Consider the following 26,114-nt stretch of genomic DNA (forward strand, 5'->3'; position numbering starts at 1 on the left):
GCCTCGATGGCCAACTAGGTGCAGTGGCCACTGGAACACTATGACTCAACACTTGTTTTTATTCCAATTTGTGAGAAGCATTTTGCTATGACATCTCTTGATAAGGACTGCACTGAGAACATCCCCGTTCTGCCAGACTTAGACTAGGGAGTGGCTTGAAAAATATAACTGTATAAATAAACGGATTTCTGGTCAGAAGAGAAGTCTTTCTTTCATAAGATTACCCTGATTTAAAATTCATGAACCAATGTTTCTCAAAGTATGATCTCTACATCATTATGCCAAGCTTCGCATGGGGTACTAGTTTAAAATGCAGATCTCTTAGTCCCCCTGCAGTCCTATTGAATCAGAATGCCTCAGGTGGAGCCCCAGAATCTGCATTCTGCATTTTAACAGGCTCCCCAGGTGACGGGTATGCACTCTGAAGTTTGTGAACCTCCATTATAAACAAACCACTCCCATATCTATGGTGCCCCCTCAAAACAAGGACTTTGGCCAGCTAAAATAATAAAATAAAGTTTGTATTTATCCCAGGACGCAGAATTGCTCCCCAAGGAAAGCAGTTGGCAGATATTCCTGCTGACGGGTGCCGGCCATGGCTACAGCAGTTATTTCCAGGCGATGGACAATCCTTCCAGCCCAAATGAAACTTAAGCTTAAAATAACAATGATAGTTTTGTGCAATGGCAATGAACCTTTTAATTTATCATGCTCCAAAATCATATGGACTGCCTAACACCATCAGGTCCAATAGTGCCATCCAGAAGCAAGCTGGGCTTTGATCTGACCTCATATGTCATGTCTGGGAGAGTCAGAATAATATCACGGGGCTGGCTTCCAGTTTGCTTTTTCTGAACACTTTCTGACTCACTTCACTTCTAAGCATAGATAGTATATATACTGCTAACCCCATCCTTTCCTATTCAGTTGTTTTAGATCCTTCTCCTTCAAGTGCTTTTCCAAATTCAGTCCTGGTGAACATGCAAGGGTTTTAGAGAACACACGGCCCTTCAGAGCCTAAAGCAACTCAGAAAAACAATAATTCATGTCTCCAGATTCCAGAGGAAAAAAAAAATCCCAGCAAGGTAAACATATTTGTAAATAAATATAAAGAACACATCAGCATTTATCGGTTTGATTCAGAACAAAGCATGATTACATATTCACTGTAGACACTGGTGGATTCTGGCTTCTTCTTAGTTAGGGGCTGAGGTCAAGGACACCTGGGAGTCCCTTTTCCCTCAGCTCACCCTTCTGCTTTCTGTCTGACCCACAAAGGGCCAGAAGCACACTTTCTCTGCATAGAAGGAAAACCTACTGGGGCATTTCTTCTTTACAACCAAATGCAAAGCTGCCTGCTGTGTAAATAGATGGAACTAAGAGACTAAGTGACACCATTCTCAATGCAAAAGACGTTAACCCTAAGTTTTCACAGCAATGCTCTGGAATTCTCAAAGGCTAAAAGAAACTCACAAAGCCCTCTGCAAAAGTAGAGCAACCTTGTTCTACCAGTGAGCTCAGATTCTGTACACTTTAGTTCAATCACTGACTGGAGAGGGCGTGTAGCAGCAGCAGGAAAGCAAGGATCCAGGTGGAAGGCGAAATGGTGTTGGGTCAAGTGGATTTGACTTATCAAGAGATATTGGCCCAATATGGTTGTGGATTTCCTGATTTGAATGGTACTCTTTATCTACTGTTAATAGCAAGAGACTCCCTTTTTAAAGGTAATTGCTACATTTCTCACTTGTTCATGGGGCTTGCACAGTTTGATATTTCTGACTCTCTCATTTCTCATACAAATGGAAATCCCAGCAGTGTGCGCTCAGAGGTGTCTCATATCAGCCCTTCTTGTTTCTCCCCCTGTTTCTTCGATGGCCATTTGCTCCCTTTGTGGTACTCGCTGTCACACAAATGGTCCCAATTACCTAGAAAAGAGCAGGCTGTAAGCTGTCGTCTTCCAGGTTTTCTGACCATATTGCCCCTACCACATCGTTTTCTCTTTCTGCTGAAAAACTTCCTGCCAAATTTCAAGGGGACAGGTAAAGTAAGGGGTTCTGTCCTTCTGGCAGAGGCAGGGGCATGCTAGCAAAGCATGAGGAAGAGAGAGGACAGGTACTGTGGTGTATTCTTACAAGTGGCTGTGAGAGTAAACCTTTAGTGTTCACACCATACCGCCGCCACCACCAAAATGGCAGTGATGTGAAGGATGTATTAACCAGCCCTACTGTGGTAAATATGTTGCAATATATACATGTATCAAATCATCACGTCATTTATCTTAAGCTTATACAATGTTATATGTCAATCATATTTGTCAATCATATTTCAATAAAGCTGGGAAAATATAAAGAGGGGTGAAGTAATTCATTTCCACCCCCGTTCTGCACTCCAGTGAAGCTGCCCAAGGTGCATTTACACGGGCTCTCTTCTAACAGCCTGCTCATCCCATAGACTAGGAAGGAATGGGTTCAGTGTAAATAAATGATAATGAGTCCGTTGAAGCATTATATAAAATGGTCCCCTAGTGGCAGGAAAGAGTTAATGTACCTCCCAAAGTGCCTAACTTACAATCGGGGTGGGACTTCACTCTGGGAAAACTGGGCTCCTCAAACCTAAACTTTGATGAAAGACGTCAACAAGATGGGAAGTCAGAAAAAGGAGGGTAATTATTTTTTTAATCATGCATGAGTACTTCGCTCTGGTAGGCACTACCTCAGTCATTTCTAGTAGGCCAGAGGATGAAAAAGGCAGCGGATGAAAGAAGAGGGACCCAAAGAAAAGAAAAAAGACACAGAGGAAGAGACATGAAAAGAAGAAAGAGCAAGTGACACGTATAGTATTTTTTTATTTGTCCTGACTGTATTTGAAATGTCTGAGTTGCAAAAACTGAATCCCCCACGTCTCAAAGCCCCTCCAGGTGGTTGAAAACAGTCACCATCTGCCTCCCAGAGGAAGTTAATCCTTGGCTTTTATCAACTACAGTAAACTCTACTTAGTGTTACTAGTTACAGGTATCGGAATTCTCCCCCTGGAATTATATTTTAAGGATCTGTGTATCTCTATCTTTGGCAAAGACACAAGAAAAAACCATCTTAAAAAAATAAACTTATAGTGTGCTTTGACTTCATTGTTTTATCTCCTAAATTTGACTGCCTGGATCCACATAAGACTGCTAAAAACTTGAAGCTCTTTGAGGGCAATAGATTTTAACAGGTGTAGTAATTGGTGGTGGTGGTGGCCCTTCCCTCAGAACTTCATTAGAGTATCTGCTTTGTAATAGATATGACACGTTACAACATGATGAGCCAAGAAATAAATAAATGTTGCTTAATACTAAAACAATAGGTAAACATTCATATTTTATTTATCCTTTCATGTGTGTTTAAACTATCGTTAACTATTTTAAAATTTTAGCATAGACAGATACATACAAAAAAAAAAGATAACTCTCACATAACTCCACCTGCCAGACAACTATTATTAACATTTTTGGATCTATACATTCATTATTGCATATATATTTGTTATTATGCATATATATAATCAACTGTGTTAAAATGAATCATTGCATACTGTTTTGCCACATGCTTGTTTTCTTTTTTATAACTTTCTTTTATATAACTTTCTTTTTATAACTTTCTTTTATATAACTATATTGTTATATAGTTTTCTATGGATCTATTTTCATTTCATTAATTATTATGTAAAATCCTAAAAATTATCTTTAATGAATACATATGTGTCATTCTGTGGGTACATCAAATATTATTTACCCAATTTGTCTAATTCATGATCAGATACCTATATTTGTTCCAATTATGTGTATTTGAAACAATGTTAAGGTCAACATTTTCAGAGCTAAATCTGTGTGTACATTCATGATTATTTTCTAATTCTGCTAAATGGAAGTAGGAGATCAAAGGATTCAGCCTTTTAAAGTTGACTCTTTTATATTGCCAACTTAATATCCTGAAAGCTTCTATCAATTTCCTCTTCTTCCAGCAGTGGGCATACATATATTTTCAAAGTAAAGAATCAAATAACAGATCCCAACCAAAAAAGGTAATGTTATGTTTCTGACCCCAATACAAATTTGTGGCAGGCAGTAACAATCTCAGCAATATGATCAGAAAGATTTTTTTGTTAGGTTGAAATGATGATGAAGAGTATCATGCTTATTAACCAAAGATTTCTCTATAAATACAAATTTGGTATCTGAGGATTGCTATAATCACAAACAATAAACCTAAGAAAGAAGATTACATTACTATATGATCAACTTTAAGGGCACAGAATAGAGAGGTGTATAAGACCTCTCTTATGTACAATAAAATAGTGACCTAAGGAGTGGACCCGGAGCAGAAAATTAAACTCAACGTTTCATTCGCTCATTCACTGGTGCTTTTCTTTCAACATTTATTGACTACCCCTGTTTTCACTTCTTGCTAGGTTCCATGGAAGCTCAAAACTAAGAAAAGCTTTTAAATCTAGTTCTTATAATAGATGATATACTTCCCAGAAATGTCTTCAAAAATCCAGAGGCTTCTCAAATGTCCATCCATGGATGAATGGATAAAGAAGATGTGGTATATACATGCAGTGGAGTATTACTTGGGAATCAAAAAGAATGAAATCTTGCCATTTGCAGCTACGTGGATGGAACTGGAGGGTATGATGCTAAGCGAAATTAGTCAGAGAAGAAAAATATCATACGACTTCACTCATATGAGGACTTTCAGATACAAAACAGATGAACATAAGGGAAGGGAAACAAAAACAATATAAAAACAGGTAAGAGGACAAAACATAAGAGACTCTTAAACATGGAGAACAAACAGAAGGTTACTGGAGGGGTTGTGGGAAGTGGGATGGGCTAAATGGGTAAGGGGCATTAAGGAATCTATCCCTGAAATCATCGTTGCATATATGCTGACTAATTTGGATGTAAACTAAAAATTTTTTTAATTAAAAATACAAAAAAAATCCAGAGGCTTCTAATAGTTGTCCAAAGTGGTAACTGATCATCTTGCAAAACCAAATTAGCAAAGCACATAATTCATTAATTAATCAACTGATTTATTGAGCAGCTCATAGACACAAGGCACATCAAATAATGTGAGATGATTTCTGCTCTTGGTAGCTTCAAATCTAAGGCAAAAGATGACAATAAACACATATATGAGTTTAAATGGCATAGAAAGAAAGGGCTGCTGAGAGAGACTCATCTGAGTGAAAGATCTAGTTTTGCTCTGCACTGCAGTGGCCAGAAGTAGAAGTTGGGCTGTGCCTTAACAAATGAAGGAGTGCGGATGAATGAAGGGGGACGCGTCCATGGGCAATCAGCCTGAACAAAGCCTCAGAAGCTGGTGTGCAAGGCACAGCGGGAGGAAGAGCGATGAGAAACCCAGGACAACCTTGCTGGAGTGGAGAGTTCAGTGTGAAGAAAAGAAGGAAGTTCTAGACAAGTGGCTAAGCCAGATTGTTGCACATGATGAAAGCAGGTCTAAGGATGTAGGACTCCATCCTAAGACACTGGGTAATGAGAGACAACTTTAGAGGAACATGGTGCAGGTAGGGATAAGATTCTAGGAAGATCCGTGTCTACGAAGAGCAAGTTGAGATAGAGGTATGAAAGGAAGAGAGACCAACGTCAAGAGGCCAATACGGAGAGGTGCCTGGCTGGCTCAGTCAGTAGAGCATATGACTCTTGACCTCAGGGTCATGAATGGATGAATGAGTGAATGAATGGATGAATAAAAACATAAATAAATAAGAGGCCAGTTTGCAGTAGTAACCTAGGTGTGAGGTAATTAGGTGCTAGGGACCAGGCACATACACTGAGAAGGGGAAGAGGAGGGATTCCAAACATGAGAACAGCTGAGTTTTAGGGATTTGTGGAGGCTTTTGACATTCAATCACCCTTTCTTCATATAGCCAATTAAAAAACAAAGGGATAGCAACACATTGCCTCTCTGGTCCAGCCGTAGTGTTTCTTCTCTGTCCCCTGACTTGGAGACACTACTTACATTAGACAACAAATGTGGATTTTAGTAACCCTTGTTGGGAATATTTTTTAACGTAATTATTAAAAGCCTTAAATATTACTAAGAGGCAATTCTTCTCCTTTATGAATGCGTGCATTACATATAAATATATACACCGTTGCACATTTTGCTATTATGATTCACATATTGCACATCTCACTTTGGAGGAAGTAAAGCTGTGATTAAGTATCCTGTGCTTGAGAACATGGGGATAATTTGCAGAAAATATTTCAAAACTTCTATAAATGGCCCAGACCCATTTAAACTTTTAAGAAAGACTACATCTTGGTGAAAAGCATGAAGTGTCTACTGCCTTTTTTTTTAATGAGAATTTAAGAATGTTTATTAAAAAAGAAATAAATTTTCCATTTCAGCTCATTTGGCTTCCTCTGCTATTAAATCCTACGTATACCCAGGAGTTACACTGATGTACTTACATATTGTTTCTGCGTTGAGATCGCCTAATGAGGCAATTAGTAGAGCTCCTCAGACAGCTGGACCAAACACTTTTCGGCAGAGAGGAAAGGTCCACTCAAGCAACAGTGCAAAGTGCCTACACTCACTGCCCACTTCTATTTGGCAGTGTGGCTTAGACAAGGTGAGTGGTGGATTTTGGAAGGGAGACAAAACCATGCACTTTGCCCACACAGATAAAACAGGAGCTTGAGGCCAGTGTGTGTACAAACCATGTAAAAAGCCTAACATTGAAGAATAGAACTTTCTCCTTCCTTCTTTCTGAATTACCAGTTTTGGGTCTTTGCTCTAATCCAAAGCTTTCCAAACTGTAGGCTTTATAAAAACACCTCTTGTTCCTTATTTATTTTCTTTAAATATAGACCATTGACTTCCTTTAAATTGATTAAAAACTTTTACTAAAATTTATTTTAAAGGAAACTATAAAAAAAAAACTACCATAAGTGGAACATTTGAATAGAAGATAACTATAAGAAGAAATGCCATGACAATAAAGTGCTGTTATTATATACGATGTTATTAAGTGCTGTTGCGATGCTATTTTCTGTCAAAGCTTGAAGCCTGAGACAATTTCCTTTTGTTGCAGGGGAGACTGGCAAAGGCAACAGAGGTGTTAAAGTCATGCCAGCCCCAGACAAGAGACTTTTTCCTTGAATTACTTTATCCATCATTAAGGATTGAGGATTGAAAGAGATTTGAAAATAAAATTGTTTTTATATTTCCACCCAACGTGATGATTTATTTAACAAACACATACATAGTACTCACCAGGTGCCAGGTTTGTTCTAAGTAATTTAGAACCGTTCACGCATCTAGCGTTCATAATGAGCTTGCAAGGCAATGCTATTGTTATTCCCATTTTACAGATGAGGAAAATGAGGCACAAAGGGGCTAAGTAATTTGTTCAAGGCCATACAGCTAAAGAGTGGCAGATCCAGGATTCTAAATCATGCATTTTCACTGGAGTGGACTCAACACCCCTCCATGCCGTGTGAGAGCGGGCCTCAGTGTTCTGGAAAGCCATGTTCATACACTATCTAAGTCATAGCACCTGCCACCTGAACTGTCAGCACACATGGCAGAGTATGTCCCACACTGGGAGGAGTACATGCTACCAGCTGTCCTGAAAGTCCACCTCCCTGTTGAAGCTTGCCTTATAGCCCAGCCTTCAGCGATGGCTATGTCCCTGACCTTCTAGACCACTTTTTGTCTGCTATTCTGGACTGTTAGCACTGACAAATTTGAATGGTTACTTGAAGTTTTAATATTAACAAATTAATATTAAATGGTGTAAGTAAATTACATTAGTTTAATATTTGCATATATATGTTAATATTTAATATATTATATATCAGTATATTCATTAATAATATTTTAGTGAATAATATTAACCTATCTTTTTCCCATGGTAGATTTTAAGTCCCTTTAAAGGAAAGAAATATTTCATCTCTCTCTGAATCAATCATTAAACCTAACAAGTGCTTTATAAATGATTTAATGATAACCATTGTATTCATATAGAGACCAATGTTTCTAGAGAAGTAATGAGATATAAGAAAAAGAAGCACAAAGTATAAAATTTCACACACAAAAAAAATAGAGCTTCCCCAGAGAATGAAAGTAAAGACAGAAGGCCATGCAGTCCATGCAATGAAATTTTGTCTCCTAAATATTTTGTATCTGATTTGGTAACAAGATAAATTAATAAACTAGCTGTTATTTTTTTTAAGTTTATTTAGTTATTTTGAGAGAGAGAGAGAGAGAGAGAGAGAGAGAGCGAGCGCACCAGCAAGGGAGGGACAGAAAAAGAATCCCAAGCAGACTCTGCACTGTTAGCACAGAGCCCCATACGGGGCTTGAACTCACAAACCGTGAGATCATGACCTAAGCCACAATCAAGAGTCGGACACGTTTTTAACTGACCTAGCCACCCAAGCGCCTCTAAACTAGCTGTTATTTAGAGCTAACTACATTGGCAAATACCATTACGTGATTTTATAAAGGAGAAAACTGAGCAACAAAAAGAGTAATTGCCCCAGATCGTAAAATCCCTATTTAAGCCAGGGCTTCCTGTATCTAAGGACTGCATTTCCTAAGTGTGCACCTGCACAAGCGGGGAGGGGTCAAATTGAACTTCCCTATGAGAATAATCTAAGTTTGACATCATATGCATTTTTTTATTATAAAAAACAAACAAATATGTACTTACCCTCAGCAAACTTTGAGGTGCATGTACAGTATAATTAACTATAAGCACAATGCTGTACAGTAGATCTCCAGAACTTTCCCATCTTGCATGACTGAAACTTTGTGCCAATTGAACAACTCCCCATTTCCCCCTCGGTGCACCCCTGACAATCACCGCTCTTTCTAAGTCTATCAATTTGACTGCTTTAAATACCTTATTAAATGGAGTCATGTAATTCTTTTGGGTTAAATACCCAGAAGTGGGATTGCTGGATCATATGGTAGTTCTATTTTTAATTTTTTGAGGAATCTCCATACTGTTTTCCATAGGGTGGCCCCATTTTATATTCTCATCAACTATGCACAAGCGTTCTGATTTCTCCACGTCCTCACCATGCTTGTTATTTTCTGTTTTTGTTTTTGTTTTTTTATATGGGCCATCCTAACAGACGGGGAGTGATATCTCAGTGTAGTGTCAAATTGCATTTCCATGATGATGAGTGATAGCGAACATCTTTTCATATCCCTGTTTTGCCCATCTGTATGTCTTTTTTGGGAAAATGTCCATTTTTTATAACACGTTATTTGGGTTTTTTTTCTATTGAGTTGTTACATATTTTTTGAGTTTCTTATATATTTTGGATATTAACCCCATAGCAGATACATGGATTGCAAATATTTTCTCCAATTTCATAGGTTGCCTTTTCACTCATGATCGTTTCTTTTGCTGTGCAGAAACTTTTTGGTTCAATGTATTCCCACTTGTGCATTTTGCTTTTATTGCATGTGCTTTTGGTATCATAGCCAAAAAATGATGTCAAGAGCAATACACTGAAGATTTTCTCCTACATTTTCTTCTAGGAGTTTTATAGTTTCAGGTCTTACATTTAAGTCTTTCATCCACTTTGAGTTGATTTTTTTGTGTATGGCATAAAATAAGGGTCCAATTTCATTCTTTTGCATTTGAATATACAGTTTTCCCAACACCATTTGTTGAAGAGACTATCCTTTCCTCATTGTATAGCCCTGGCACCCTTGTTGAACGTCATTTGACTATACAGGCATGGATTTGTTTCTGAATATTGTGTTCCATTGGTCTTCGTCTGTTGGTATGCCAGTACACCATTTTGATTACTGTAGCTTTGTAATATATTCAGAAATCAGGAAGTATGAGGCCACCAAATTTGTCCTTCTTTCTCAAGATTGTTCTGAGATTGTTCTGTTATTAGGGGTCTTTTTGTTTCATATGAATTTTAGGATTGTTTTTGTTATTTCCATAAAAAATACACTGAAATTATGATAAAGATTGCACTGCATGTATATATTGCCTCAGGTAAGTAGTATAGATATCTTAATATTATTAACTCTTGAACATGCCATGCCTTTCCATTTATTTGCATCTTTTCTAGTTTTTTTCATCAATATTTTATAGTTTCATTGTACATTTGTACAATCTTTTGCTTCCTTGGTTAAGTTTATTCCTATGTATTTTATTCTTCTTGATGCTGTGGGACTTGTTTTCTTAATTTCTTTTTTGGAGTGTTCACTGTTAGTGTATAGAAACACAACTAATTTTTGTTTGTTGATTTTCTATCCTGCAACGTTGTTGAGCGTGATTATTTGTTTTAACAATTCTCTTTATGGAATCTTTAGGGTTTTCTACATATGCAAACAGAGATTATTTTCCTTCTTCCTTTCCAATTTAGGTATCTTTTATTGACTATTTGTTCTGACTAGTACTTGCAGTACTAAGTTGAATAGAAGGAGTAAGAATGGACATCCTTGTCTTGTTCTTAATCTTAGAGGAAAACTTTCAGTTTTTCACCATTGAGTATGAATGTTTTGTAGAATTCACTGCAAAGCCATCTGGTCATGGACTTTTCTTTGTTGGGAGGTTTTTGATTGCTGATTCAATCTCCCAACTCAAAATGGGTTGGTTCAGTCTTTCTTTTTCTTCATGATTCAGTCTTGGTAGATTGTATTTTTCTAGGAATTTATTCATTTCTTCTAGGTTATCTAACTTGGTGTATAATTGTTCATAGTCTCATGTTCTTTTTTATTTCTGTGGTAAAAGTTGTGTTTTGTTTTTCATTCCTGGTTTTTGTTATTTTAATCTTCTCTCTCTTTTTCTTAGTCAAACTAAAAATTTGACAATTTTATTATCGTTTCAAAATATCAATTCTTGGTTGTGTTGATTTTTAAAATTGTTTTTATCCTCCATTTTGTTCCTTTCTGCTCTAACCTTATATTTTCTTCTACTAAATTTAGGCTTAGTTTGTTCTTCTCTTTCTAATGGTGTAATACTAATTTGTTTATTGAAACCCTCCTTCTTTGTCAATGTAGGCATTGATCACTGAAAATTTTCCTCCTGCATCCCATAAATTTTGGGATTTTCATTGCATCCCATAAATTTTGATATATCATGTTTTCATTTTTGTTTGTCTTGAGTGATTTTCTAATTTCCCTTTTGATTACTTCTTTGACCCATGAGTTGTTCAAGAGTGTGTTGTTTAATGTTCACATATTTGTGAAATATCGTTTTTCTTCTGCTATTAATTTCTAGTTTTATTCTTTTGTGGTTAGGAATACACTTGGTATGATTTTAATCTTAAATTTGTTGATGCTTATTTTGTGACCTAACATGATGTGTTCTAGAGAATGTTCCACATGCACTTAAGCAAAAACATGTATTCTCCTGATGTTGGGTGGGATATTTTGTATATGTCTGTTAGGTTTATTTGCCCCATAATATTTTTCAAATATTCTCATTTTTTACTGATTTTCTATCCAGATGTTCTATCCATTGTTGAAAGTGGGGATATTGAAATCCCCTACTAATCTTTTTTATCATTTATTTAATTTATTTTTAAAATTTATATCCAAGTTAGTTAGCATATAGTGCAACAATGACTTCAGGAATAGATTTCTTAATGCCCCTTACCCATTTAGCCCATCCCTGCTCCCACAATCCCTCCAGTAACCCTCTGTTTGTTCTCCATATTTAAGAGTCTCTTACGTTTTATCCCCCTCCCTGTTTTTATATTATTTTTGCTTCTCTTCCTTTATGTTCATCTGATTTAAATTTCACAGATGAGTGAAGTCATGATATTTGTCTTTCTCTAATTTCGCTTAGCACCATACCCTCTAGTTCCATCCACGTAGTTGCAAATGGCAAGATTTTATTCTTTTTGATGGCTGAGTAATACTCCATTGTATGTATATATATATATATATATATATATATATATATATATATGTATATATATATATATGTATATATGTATATATATATGTATATATGTATATATATATGTATATATATATATGTATATATATATATGTATATATGTATATATATATATATGTATATATATATATATATATACCACATCTTCTCTGGTTTTTTTACTTAGATTTACTTTAATTTCTCTCAGTAACTTTGCAGGGTTTTTTTTAATTTAATTTTTAATTTTTTAAATTTACATCCAAATTAGTTAGCATATAGTGCAACAACGATTTCAGGAGTAGATTCCTTAGTGCTCCTTACCCATTTAGCCCATTCCCCCTCCCACAACCCCTCCAGTAACCCTCTGTTTGTTCTCCATATTTATGAGTCTCTTCTGTTTTGTCTCCCTCCCTATGTTTATATTATTTTTATTTCCCTTCCCTTATGTTCATGTTTTGTCTCTTAAAGTCCTCATATGAGTGAAGTCATATGATTTTTGTCTTTCTCTGACTAATTTCACTTAGCATCATACCCTCCAGTTCCATCCATGTAGTTGCAAATGGCAAGATTTCATTCTTTTTGATTGCCAAGTAATACCCCATTGTATATATATATACCACATCTTCTTTATCCATTCATCTGCCAATGGACATTCGGGCTCTTTCCATACTTTGGCCATTGTCAATAGTGCTGCTATAAACATTGGGGTGCATGTGCCCCTTCAAAACAGCATACCTGTATTCCTTGGATAAATACCTAGTAGTGCAATTGCTGGATCGTAGGGCAGTTCTATTTTTAATTTTTTAAAGAACCTCCATACTGTTTTCCAGAATGGCTGCACCAGTTTACATTCCCACCAGCAGTGCAAAAGAGATCCTCTTTCTCCACATCCTCGCCAACATCTGTTGTTGCCTGAATTGTTAATTCTGACAGATGTGAGGTAGTATCTCATTGTGGTTTTGATTTGTATTTCCCTGATGATGAGTGATACTGAGTATTTTTTCATGTGTCAGTTGGCCATCTGGATGTCTTCTTTGGAAGTGTCTATTCATGTCTTTTGCCCATTTCTTCACTAGATTATTTGTTGTTTTGAGTGTTGAGTTTGATAAATTCTTTGTAGATTTTGGTTTTAACCCTTTATCTAATATGTCGTTTGCAAATATCTTCTCACATTCCATCGGTTGCCTTTTAGTTTTGCTGATTGTTTCCTTCACTGTGAAGAAGCTTTTTATCTTGATGAGGTCCCAATAGGAAATCCCCTACTATTATTATATTGTTGTCTGTTTCTCCCTTAAATCCTGTCAATGTTTACTTCATATATTTAGGTGTTCTGATGTGGGTTGCATATATATTTATAATTGTTATATCTTCTCAGTGAATTTACCCATTTATACTTACTTCTATGATCTCCTTCTTTATCTCTTTTGATAATTTTTCACTTAAAGTCTATTTTGTCTGACATAAGTATAACCACCCTTTTCTCTCTTTGGATTACCATTTACATGGAATATTTTCTATCCTTTAATTTCAGCCTATGTGTGTCATTAAACCTAAAGTGAGTCTCTTGTAGACAACATATAGTTGGATTTTGTTTTGCTTCCATTCAGATATTCTGTCTTTTGATTGGAGAGTCGAGTTTAGTCCATTTATATTCACAGTAATTGCTATTGCTATTTTGTTACTTGTTTTCTGCCCATCTTAGTTTTTCTGTTCCTCTTTTCCTCTCTTGCCATTTTCCATTGCGTTCTGTTGAACTTTTTCAGTGACATGCTTTGGTCCCTCGTTTTCTTTTGTATCTCTTTTAGAGGTATTTTCTTTGTAGTTATCATGGGTGTTGCCTGAAATATCTTACAGTTATAAAAATCTACTTGAAAGTAATAACAAATTGACTTCAAATATATACAAATACTCCACAATTTACCTCTCCTACACATAAACACTTTATGATAATGATGTCACAAATTATTTTTTATTTTGTGTATCTGTTAACATTTTTATACTAAAGTTGTTTTTATACTTCTGTCTTTTAATTTCTGTACAAGATTTAGAGTAATGTATGCACCACCATTTGTCTATATATTTACCTTTAGCAGTAAGCTTTATACTTTCATATGCTTCCATGTTACTGTTTAGTATCCTTTCATTTCAACCCAAAGGTCTTCCTTTAGCATTTGTTGTAAGACAGATCTAGTGGTGAAGAACTCCCTCAGCTTTTGCTTATCTGGAAAAACCTTTATTTCTGCTTCATTTTTGAAGAAGATTTTTGCCAGATATAGTTTTCTTGGTTGGTAGGGCTTTTCTTTTTCTTTTAGTGCCTTGAATATATCATCCCAGTCCCCTCTGACCTGAAAGTTTTCTGCTGAGAATCTGTTCGTTGTCTTATTTTGATTCTTTTGTATGTAACACATCGCTTTTCTCTTGTTGCTTTCAAAATGCTCTCTTTGACTTCTGACTATTTCATTATAATGTGTCTTAGTGTGGATTTCTTTGGGTTCATCTTAGTTGTAGCCTACTGGGCTTCTGGAATCTGACTGTCCATTTTTTCCCCCAGATTTTGAAGTTTTCAGCCATTATGTCTTTATATAAGCTTCCCATTCCTTTTCTCTCTTCTTCTTCTTTTAGGAATCCCACAAGTATATCTTTTTGATGGTGTTCCATAAGCCCTTTAGGCTTTCTTCACTTATTTTCATCTTTTTTCTCTTTGTTCCTCTGACTGAATAATTTCAAAGGATATGTTTTGAGTTCACTGACTTTTCCTTCTGCTGATCAAGTCTGCTGTTGAAAGACTATAGAGAATATAGGGGCACCTGGGTGGCTCAGTTGGTTAAACATCCAACTGTTGATTTTGGCTCAGGTCATGATCTCAGGTTTGTGAGTTTGAGTCCCATGCCAGGCTTTGCACCAATGGCACAGAGCTTGCTTGGGATTCTCTCTCTCTCTCTCTCTCTCTCTCTCTCTCTCCCCCCCTCCCCTGCTCATGCATGCTTCTCTCTCAAAAGTGAATAAACATTTTTATTTTTTTTTTTTTTTTTTTTTTTAATTTATTTTTATATGAAATTTATTGACAAATTAGTTTCCATACAACACCCAGTGCTCATCCCAAAAGGTGCCCTCCTCAATACCCATCACCCACCCTCTCCTCCCTCCCACCCCCCATCAACCCTCAGTTTGTTCTCAGTTTTTAAGAGTCTCTTATGCTTTGGCTCTCTCCCACTCTAACCTGTTTTTTTTTTTTTCCTTCCCCTCCCCCATGGGTTCCTGTTAATTTCTCAGGGTCCACATAACAGTGAAACCATATGGTATCTGTCTTTCTCTGTATGGCTTATTTCACTTAGCATCACACTCTCCAGTTCCATCCACGTTGCTACAAAAGGCCATATTTCATTTTTTCTCATTGCCACGTAATATTCCATTGTGTATATAAACCACAATTTCTTTATCCATTCATCAGTTGATGGACATTTAGGCTCTTTCCATAATTTGGCTATTATTGAGAGTGCTGCTATGAACATTGGGGTACAAGTGGCCCTATGCATCAGTACTCCTGTATCCCTTGGATAAATTCCTAGCAGTGCTATTGCTGGGTCATAGGGTAGGTCTATTTTTAATTTTCTGAGGAACCTCCACACTGCTTTCCAGAGCGGCTGCACCAATTTGCATTCCCACCAACAGTGCAAGAGGGTTCCCGTTTCTCCACATCCTCTCCAGCATCTAGAGTCTCCTGATTTGTTCATTTTGGCCACTCTGACTGGCGTGAGGTGATACCTGAGTGTGGTTTTGATTTGTATTTCCCTGATAAGGAGCGACGCTGAACATCTTTTCATGTGCCTGTTGGCCATCCGGATGTCTTCTTTAGAGAAGTGTCTATTCATGTTTTCTGCCCATTTCTTCACTGGGTTATTTGTTTTTCGGGTGTGGAGTTTGGTGAGCTCTTTATAGATTTTGGAAACTAGCCCTTTGTCCGATAGGTCATTTGCGAATATCTTTTCCCATTCCGTTGGTTGCCTTTTAGTTTTGTTGGTTGTTTCCTTTGCTGTGCAGAAGCTTTTTATCTTCATAAGGTCCCAGTAATTCACTTTTGCTTTTAATTCCCTTGCCTTTGGGGATGTGTCGAGTAAGAGATTGCTACGGCTGAGGTCAGAGAGGTCTTTTCCTGCTTTCTCCTCTAAGGTTTTGATGGTTTCCTGTCTCACATTTAGGTCCTTTATCCATTTGGAGTTTATTTTTGTGAATGGTGTGAGAAAGTGGTCTAGTTTCAACCTTCTGCATGTAGCTGTCCAGTTCTCCCAGCACCATTTGTTAAAGAGGCTGTCTTTTTTCCATTGGATGTTCTTTCCTGCTTTGTCAAAGATGAGTTGGCCATACGTTTGTGGGTCTAGTTCTGGGGTTTCTATTCTATTCCATTGGTCTATGTGTCTGTTTCTGTGCCAATACCATGCTGTCTTGATGATGACAGCTTTGTAGTAGAGGCTAAAGTCTGGGATTGTGATGCCTCCTGCTTTGGTCTTCTTCTTCAAAATTCCTTTGGCTATTCGGGGCCTTTTGTGGTTCCATATGAATTTTAGGATTGCTTGTTCTAGTTTCGAGAAGAATGCTGGTGCAATTTTGATTGGGATTGCATTGAATGTGTAGATAGCTTTGGGTAGTATTGACATTTTGACAATATTTATTTTTCCAATCCATGAGCAGGGAATGTCTTTCCATTTCTTTAAATCTTCTTCAATTTCCTTCATAAGCTTTCTATAGTTTTCAGCATACAGATCCTTTACATCTTTGGTTAGATTTATTCCTAGGTATTTTATGCTTCTTGGTGCAATTGTGAATGGGATCAGTTTCTTTATTTGTCTTTCTGTTGCTTCATTGTTAGTGTATAAGAATGCAACTGATTTCTGTACATTGATTTTGTATCCTGCAACTTTGCTGAATTCATGTATCAGTTCTAGTAGACTTTTGGTGGAGTCTATCGGATTTTCCATGTATAATATCATGTCATCTGCAAAAAGCGAAAGCTTGACTTCGTCTTTGCCAATTTTGACGCCTTTGATTTCCTTTTGTTGTCTGATTGCTGATGCTAGAACTTCCAGCACTATGTTAAACAGCAGCGGTGAGAGTGGGCATCCTTGTCGTGTTCCTGATCTCAGGGAAAAAGCTCTCAGTTTTTCCCCGTTGAGGATGATGTGAGCTGTGGGCTTTTCATAAATGGCTTTTATGATCTTTAAGTATGTTCCTTCTATCCCGACTTTCTCAAGGGTTTTTATTAAGAAAGGGTGCTGGATTTTGTCAAAGGCCTTTTCTGCATCGATTGACAGGATCATATGGTTCTTCTCTTTTTTTTTGTTAATGTGATGTATCACATTGATTGATTTGCGAATGTTGAACCAGCCCTGCATCCCAGGAATGAATCCCACTTGATCATGGTGAATAATTCTTTTTATATGCCGTTGAATTCGATTTGCTAGTATCTTATTGAGAATTTTTGCATCCATATTCATCAGGGATATTGGCCTGTAGTTCTCTTTTTTTACTGGGTCTCTGTCTGGTTTAGGAATCAAAGTAATACTGGCTTCATAGAATGAGTCTGGAAGTTTTCCTTCCCTTTCTATTTCTTGGAATAGCTTGAGAAGGATAGGTATTATCTCTGCTTTAAACGTCTGGTAGAACTCCCCTGGGAAGCCATCTGGTCCTGGACTCTTATTTGTTGGGAGATTTTTGATAACCGATTCAATTTCTTCGCTGGTTATGGGTCTGTTCAAGCTTTCTATTTCCTCCTGATTGAGTTTTGGAAGAGTGTGGGTGTTCAGGAATTTGTCCATTTCTTCCAGGTTGTCCAATTTGTTGGCATATAATTTTTCATAGTATTCCCTGATAATTGTTTGTATCTCTGAGGGATTGGTTGTAATAATTCCATTTTCATTCATGATTTTATCTATTTGGGTCATTTCCCTTTTCTTTTTGAGAAGCCTGGCTAGAGGTTTGTCAATTTTGTTTATTTTTTCAAAAAACCAACTCTTGGTTTCATTGATCTGCTCTACAGTTTTTTTAGATTCTATATTGTTTATTTCTGCTCTGAGCTTTATTATTTCTCTTCTTCTGCTGGGTTTAGGCTGCCTTTGCTGTTCTGCTTCTAGTTCCTTTAGGTGTGCTGTTAGATTTTGTATTTGGGATTTTTCTTGTTTCTTGAGATAGGCCTGGATTGCAATGTATTTTCCTCTCAGGACTGCCTTCGCTGCGTCCCAAAGCGTTTGGATTGTTGTATTTTCATTTTCGTTTGTTTCCATATATTTTTTAATTTCTTCTCTAATTGCCTGGTTGACCCACTCATTCGTTAGTAGGGTGTTCTTTAACCTCCATGCCTTTGGAGGTTTTCCAGACTTTTTCCTGTGGTTGATTTCAAGCTTCATAGCATTGTGGTCTGAAAGTATGCATGGTATAATTTCAATTCTTGTAAACTTATGAAGGGCTGTTTTGTGACCCAGTATATGATCTATCTTGGAGAATGTTCCATGTGCACTCGAGAAGAAAGTATACTCTGTTGCTTTGGGATGCAGTGTTCTAAATATATCTGTCAAGTCCATCTGATCCAATGTCTCCTTCAGGGCCCTTGTTTCTTTATTGACCGTGTGTCTAGATGATCTGTCCATTTCTGTAAGTGGGGTGTTAAAGTCCCCTGCAATTACCACATTCTTATCAATAAGGTTGCTTATGTTTATGAGTAATTGTTTTATATATTTGGGGGCTCCGGTATTCGGCGCATAGACATTTATAATTGTTAGCTCTTCCTGATGGATAGACCCTGTAACTATTATATAATGTCCTTCTTCATCTCTTGTTACAGCCTTTAATTTAAAGTCTAGTTTGTCTGATATAAGTATGGCTACTCCAGCTTTCTTTTGGCTTCCAGTCGCATGATAAATAGTTCTCCATCCCCTCACTCTCAATCTAAAGGTGTCCTCAGGTCTAAAATGAGTCTCTTGTAGACAGCAAATAGATGGGTCTTGTTTTTTTATCCATTCTGATACCCTATGTCTTTTGGTTGGTGCATTTAATCCATTTACATTCAGTGTTATTATAGAAAGATACGGGTTGAGAGTCATTGTGATGTCTGTATGTTTTATGCTTGTAGTGATGTCTCTGGGACTTTGTCTCACAGGGTCCCCCTTAGGATCTCTTGTAGGGCTGGTTTAGTGGTGACAAATTCCTTCAGTTTTTGTTTGTTTGGGAAAACCTTTATCTCTCCTTCTATTCTAAATGACAGACTTGCTGGGTAAAGGATTCTCGGCTGCATATTTTTTCTGTCTAGCACCCTGAAAATCTCGTGCCAATTCTTTCTGGCCTGCCAAGTTTCAAAAGAGAGATCAGTCACGAGTCTTATAGGTCTCCCTTTATATGTGAGGGCACGTTTACCCCTTGCTGCTTTCAGAATTTTCTCTTTATCCTTGTATTTTGCCAGTTTCACTATGATATGTCGTGCAGAAGATCGATTCAAGTTACGTCTGAAGGGAGTTCTCTGTGCCTCTTGGATTTCAATGCCTTTTTCCTTCCCCAGTTCAGGGAAGTTCTCAGCTATTATTTCTTCAAGTACCCCTTCAGCACCTTTCCCTCTCTCTTCCTCCTCTGGGATACCAATTATGCGTATATTATTTCTTTTTAGTGTATCACTTAGTTCTCTAATTTTCCCCTCATACTCCTGGATTTTTTTATCTCTCTTTTTCTCAGCTTCCTCTTTTTCCATAACTTTATCCTCTAGTTCACCTATTCTCTCCTCTGCCTCTTCAAGCCGAGCTGTGGTGGTTTCCATTTTGTTATGCATTTCGTTTAAAGCATTTTTCAGCTCCTCGTGACTGTTCCTTAGTCCCTTGATCTCTGTAGCAAGAGATTCTCTGCTGTCCTGTATACTGTTTTCAAGCCCAGCGATTAATTTTATGACTATTATTCTAAATTCACTTTCTGTTATATTATTTAAATCTTTTTTGATCAGCTCATTAGCTGTTGTTATTTCCTGGAGATTCTTCTGAGGGGAGTTCTTCCGCTTGGTCATTTTGGATAGTCCCTGGTGTGGTGAGGACCTGCAGGGCCCTTCCCCTGTGTTGTTGTGTATAACTGGAGTTGGTGGGCGGGGCCGCAGTCAGACCTGATGTCTGCCCCCAGCCCACCACTGGGGCCACAGTCAGACTGGTGTGTGCCTTCTCTTCCCCTCTCCTAGGGGCGGGATTCACTGTGGGGTGGTGTGGCCCGTCTGGGCTACTTGCACACTGCCAGGCTTGTGATGCTGGGGATCTGGCGTATTAGCTGGGGTGGGTAGGCAAGGTGCACAGGGGCAGGAGGGGCAGGCTTAGATCGCTTCTCCTTAGGTGATCCTCTTCAGGAGGGGCCCTGTGGCAGCGGGAGGGAGTCAGATCCGCTGCCGGAGGTTTGGCTCCGCAGAAGCACAGAGTTGGGTGTTTGCGCAGAGCGAGCAAGTTCTCTGGCAGGAACTGGTTCTCTTTGGGATTTTGGCTGGGGGATGGGCGGGGGAGATGGCGCTGGCGAGCGCCTTTGTTCCCCACCAAGCTGAGCTCTGTCGTCAGGGGGCTCAGCAGCTCTCCCTCCCTTTGTCCTCCAGCCTTCCCGCTTTCCGAGCAGAGCTATTAACTTATGACCTCCCAGACGCTAAGTCGCGCTTGTTGTGGGAACACAGTCCGTCAGGCCCCTCCGCTTTTGCCAGCCAGACTCAGGGGCTCTGCTTGGCCGGCGAGCCGCCCCTCCGCCCCGGCTCCCTCCCGCCAGTCCGTGGAGCGCGCACCGCCTCGCCGCCCTTCCTACCCTCTTCCGTGGGCCTCTCGTCTGCGTTTGGCTCCGGCGACTCCGTTCTGCTAATCCTCTGGCGGTTTTCTGGGTTATTTAGGCAGGTGTAGGTGGAATCTAAGTGATCAGCAGGACGCGCGGTGAGCCCAGCGTCCTCCTAAGCCGCCATCTTGCCGCTTCTCTTGTTTACATTTTAAACCTGAATAAACATTTTTAAAAAAGAGAGATAATTTGTTACTTTAGTTATTGTATTCTTCAGCTTCAAAAGTTCTGTTTGGGTTTTTTGTTTGTTTGGTTTTGGTTTGTGTGGGATTTTTTTTTTGTCTCTGTTGATATTCTTGTTTTGTTCATGCATTGTTTTCTTTAGTTCAATGAGAATTTTTATGTTTAATTCTTTGTCAGGTAATTCACATACTTTTAGTTCTTTAGAGTCAGTTTCTAGATATTTATTTTGTTCTTTTTCTTGGGCCATGTTTCCCTGTTCTTTCATGCATCTATAACTTTGTGTTGCCATCTGTGCTTTTGAAAAAACAGCCACTTTTCCCAGTCTCTATGGACTGGCTTCATACAGAGAAAGACCCTCACCAATAATATTGGGTAGAGATTGTGGGGCCTCTGAAACCTCTTTTTGGGTGATGCATCTTCACTAAACCCCTTCCTGTAATTTCTCAATTAAAGAGGCTTGCTGATTTCTTATTCAAGAGCTCATAATCTCTCTCTCCCTCTGGTGTTGATCTGTGGCACTGCAAGCTCTCTGGTTTTACAGAAGTAAATTGCCCCACTGTCCCTTGTTGTCAGTAGCCACCAGGCATCCCAAGTATGCCAACTCCATGTCAGCGCCCTAAGTCAGACAAGACAGATATTGGTCCCTTGGGCATCCCTCTGAAAAGCTGGAACATTGGATACACATTCCGCTCTTTTCTTTCTCCCTGAGGAAGAAGTAACAAGATAGTATGCTCTCTTCAGGCACTGAGCTGTGTTGTCTTGGAGGAGGGCCTAACATTGGTAAAGTGAAATAGCTCTTCTTACCTGTTTTGCTGTAGCTATTTTAGCTTTGTACTCACCTTGGGCACTGTAACTTCTTAACTGGATTCTGGAAATCTCGTAACTATATTTTGGTTCATATATAGTTTTTAAATTGGTGTTTCTCTGAGGGAACAATGGCTGAGACTTCCCATTCTGAAATCCTACTGATAACACTCTGTGGTTTTGTTTGTTTGTTTGTTTGTTTGTTTGTTTTTGTGGAGTACTCTGCCTGGAATTATTTAAAAATAAATTGTGTATTGCAATACCAGCAAGGAAGTATTATAAGCTGAGCTGATTCCAAATGAAGAGATTCTGGGTAGACTTCCAAATTGGTATCTCCTTCCCTGACTTCTTCCTTATCCACATTTATAATTGGTTACCTAGATATCCTCGGACTCAAATGATTATCACAGGTTTACTGAAACAGCTTAACACACTAGGATGCAAAAAAAAAATATTTTATTTTTTTCATTGCACCACCCTGCAAATCCACTCAATAAACCCTTCTCTCTCCAAACTTGAGATTTGGGGAAAATAATATAGCTTTTCCTCATCACTGTCAGGTATTGTCAAATAATCTCAATTTTAAAATGATAAAACATCCAATCAAGTCTAATTTCATAACTCTAAATTCCAATCTAATTTATAACATTACCCTTATCCCAACTCAAGTCTGGTACAGGCCAAGGAGACTGAATTGGAAAAAGGAGTATGTATGATTTCACCCTGTCCCCACTTTCTCACCTTGCTTTTCTAGTGGTTCCTCTTTCATTATGGTGTCTCTGAACTGGAGCAGCGGATGAGAAAGTGGTTAGGACAGGAAAAGTCTTACCTTGAATCTGGTGTTAGTGGATTTTTGTGGGCCGGGATGGGGAGGCGGTTCTGTGAAGACCCTTATCATCAGTGGGGATGTATTGCCTCAGTTCTCTTGACACAGACAATAGTTCTGTCAGTGGCTGCTTATGATCCCCCAACCTCCTGACTTCCAGTAGTTGCACATACACACCACATTCCCACTAAGGAGTCATTTTGGCCCTTATGACAGTTCTCTTAAAAATATATTCCTTCTACTTTCTTTCAACTTACAGAAAACATTGTAAAGGTTTGAAATGTCAGAAGCCTTATCTCTTTGTTTTGCCACCAGCAGATTGCCTCAGCTAAACTTTTGACCTTCTTAGGCATTCTAGATTCTGCATCTCTCAAATTCCATAGTGGCATACTTATCATGCTCTCCAAATGCTTCTCTTGGACTCCTCCTCACTTGGCTTGAGGTGAGGACAGGGCACCTTCCCTCCTCTACCTTACACTGATCACTCTCACACACACACAAAAAATTCCTAGAAGCCAGCCTCTTTAAGCTCTGCATAAATTCAGGACCCTTGACAAAATTCAAATATAAAATTAGTGATAAAATTCTCTCAGCAAACTAGGAATAGAAGGGAACTTCCTCACACTGATAAAATCATTTACAAAAAAAAAAAATCCTACAGTTCTCATCATACTTCATGGAGAATAACTAAATGTTTTTCCCTAAGATTAGAAGCCAGGTAGCATGTCTGTTCTCACTATTCTTTTTTTTTTTTATTTTAAACATTTACTTATTTTTGAGAGACAGAGCACAAGCAAGGGAGGGTCAGAGAGAGAGGGAGACATAGGATCCAAAGCAGGCTCCAAGCTTTGAGCTGACAGAGCCTGACATGGGGCTCAAATCCATGAAATGTGTTCTAACTACTCTTATTCAACATAGTGCTAGAAGTCTTAGCCAGTGTAATAAGACAAGAAATGAAAATAAAAATCCTAATAAGAACAGAGAAACTAAAACTGTCACTATTTGCATACAACATAGACAATCCCAAGGAAACTAACAAAACAAAACAAACCCTAGAACTAAAAAGTAAGTTTTACAAGGTTGCATAAAAAGTTCATCACATTTCTCTATGTTAGAAATGAACTACTGGAAACTGAAATTGAACACACAATGCATTTGCAGTCACTGCAAGAAAAATAAAACACCTAGGTACAAAATTAACAAAATGCACAGCATCTGTATATTGAAACTTTAAAATACTAATGAAAAAAATGAAAGGATATCTTAAAAAATGATAGCACCACTGTGTCATGAATTGGAAGACTCAACAAATTGATCTGTAACTTTGATGCAAATCTCATGAAAATTCTAGGAAAATTCTTTTTAGATACAGACAAGCTGATTCTAAAATTTACATGGAAATACAAAGGAACTATAATACTCAAAATAATTTTGAAAAAGTGAAATAAAGTTGGAGGAATCACACTACTTGATTTGAAATGTGAAATACAGCTACAGTAATAAAGAGAGTGTGGTATTAGCAGAAGAATTGGAACAGACCTACCAAACAGCATAGAGAATCAAGAAATATATCCAAGAAAGTATAGCCAATTAAGTTTTGACAAAGATGTAAAAGTGATTCAATGAAGGAAGGATAAGCTTTTTAACAAATGGTTTTGGGCTATTTGGACAATCAGGCAGAGAAGAGAAGAAAAAAAATAGAACTTTGACCAAAGCCCCACACTTTATATAAAAATTGATTCAAAATGTTTTGTAGATTTAAATGTAAAGCATGCAACTATAAAACTTTTAGAAGAAAACAAAAAAAAAATTGTTTGTGACCTAGGGTTAGAAAACCAGTTTATAAACACAACACCAAAGACAAAATTTTTAATAACCAAATGATAAGTTAGACTTCATGAAAACTAAAAACTTTTGCTCTGTGAAGTATCTTGCTAAAAGGATGAAAACACAAGGTATAAGTTAGGAGAAACTTTGCAAATCGTATATCTGACAAAAGACTTATACCCAGAATATATCAAGAACGCTATAAACTCAAATGTAAGAAAACAAACAATTAAATTATACAATGGGCAACACTCTTAGTCAATACAGATTGCAAATAAACACATGAAAAGATTTCAACATCACTAGCCATTAGGGAATTACAAATTAAACCAACAGTGAGGTACCATTACACGCCTATTAGAAGATCTAAAATTAAAAAAAAAAAAAACAAAAAAAAAAAAACAAAAAAAAAAACATCAATACCAAATGGCAGCAGCCATGTAGAGAAACTGTTATCTTTCATACATTCTTGGTGGGGATGTAAAATGGTACAGTCACTCTGGAAACAGTTTCATAGTTTCTTGTAAAGTTAAGTGTAAGTTTTTCACATGACCCAGCAATTACACTACTGGATATTTATCCTAAAGAAATTAAAACTTGTGTTTACAGAAAAGCCTATGTGTGAATATTTATAGAGGTTTTATTTATAATAGATAAAACGTGGAAATGAGTCAATTGTCCTCTAATGGGTGAATGGATAAACGTGTTCGGCACCCATACAATGAAATTCTATTCCACAATAAAAAGCAGCAGACTATTGATATATGTAGCCACCCAGATGTATTTCAAGGCACTTATGCTAAGTGAAAAATGCCAATCCCCAGGAGTTATATATCATATAATTCTGTTTAAAAAGATACATCAAAGAAACCAAGTCATAAGGATGGAGAAGAGATCAGTGAATGCGAGAGCAGAAATTGGGGAAAGCATAGGACGCTTAAGAGGTAACATGAAGGAGTTTTTTGTGCTCAACAAGATAAGTTTTCATAGAAATATACCTCTTTAAAAGTTCATATAAAAACTTGTGAAATCTGAATAACTCAGGTTTATACCTGAATTAATAATTTTGTACCATTGACAGTTTCCTGGCATTGATATTGTACTCTGCTTATATAAGACATTATCATTGGGGGCATCAGGGTAAAGTGTATATGGAGCTCTCTAAACTATTCCTGTAATTTTGTGTGGGTCTTAACCTACAAAGAATAAATAAAATAAAATAAATAAAAATAAAAAATAAAAAGTTATTAAACACATGTACATGCACACGCAGATATGACAGCGTCCCTTCCCTCTTGCAATGACTCCAGTTTGCCAATAGAATTAATCCCACACTACTTAGACTAATTTTCAAACTCTTCAAAATGTTTTCCAAGCTTACATTCTCTATCCTATCTTCTACAATTTCCCTTCCACTCCCCTCACATAGCAAAGATTGACCTTTCCCAAATACCCTGTGTTTATCGTTCAGCCACATCATTTATTCCCCTGATAAACCCAACCACCCTGCACATATAGAGGGAGACTCCTCCTTCTCCTTTTCACTTTCTGGCATCTTCCCTTAGAGAAGGATAATACCCATGACACTCCACAGACGTCTTTGGGATGGCACTGCACCTTCCTCTTCATTCCTGACCTTCTCCTCCTCAAAGACAGAAGAGGTTGGCAGTAATCTGACATAGGAGAGCCTGATGTCCACAAATTAAACAGAGTGAGA

At 37.6% G+C, this 26,114-nt stretch overlaps 2 long non-coding RNA genes across 3 annotated transcripts in view; one reads left to right on the forward strand and one right to left on the reverse strand.

Annotated features, from left to right (window-relative positions):
* The window catches only part of LOC123381293, a 312,463-nt gene that overhangs the window by 41,644 nt on the left and 244,705 nt on the right, over positions 1-26,114 (reverse strand). The gene's annotated exons all lie outside the window — the stretch shown is intronic.
* Positions 6,422-7,242, forward strand: LOC123381294. Its single transcript, XR_006588132.1, has 2 exons — positions 6,422-6,642; positions 7,105-7,242. It is a non-coding gene; the product is annotated as an uncharacterized LOC123381294 (long non-coding RNA).

Source organism: Felis catus, chromosome D3, assembly GCF_018350175.1.
Source record: "Felis catus isolate Fca126 chromosome D3, F.catus_Fca126_mat1.0, whole genome shotgun sequence".
NCBI lineage: Eukaryota > Metazoa > Chordata > Mammalia > Carnivora > Felidae > Felis > Felis catus.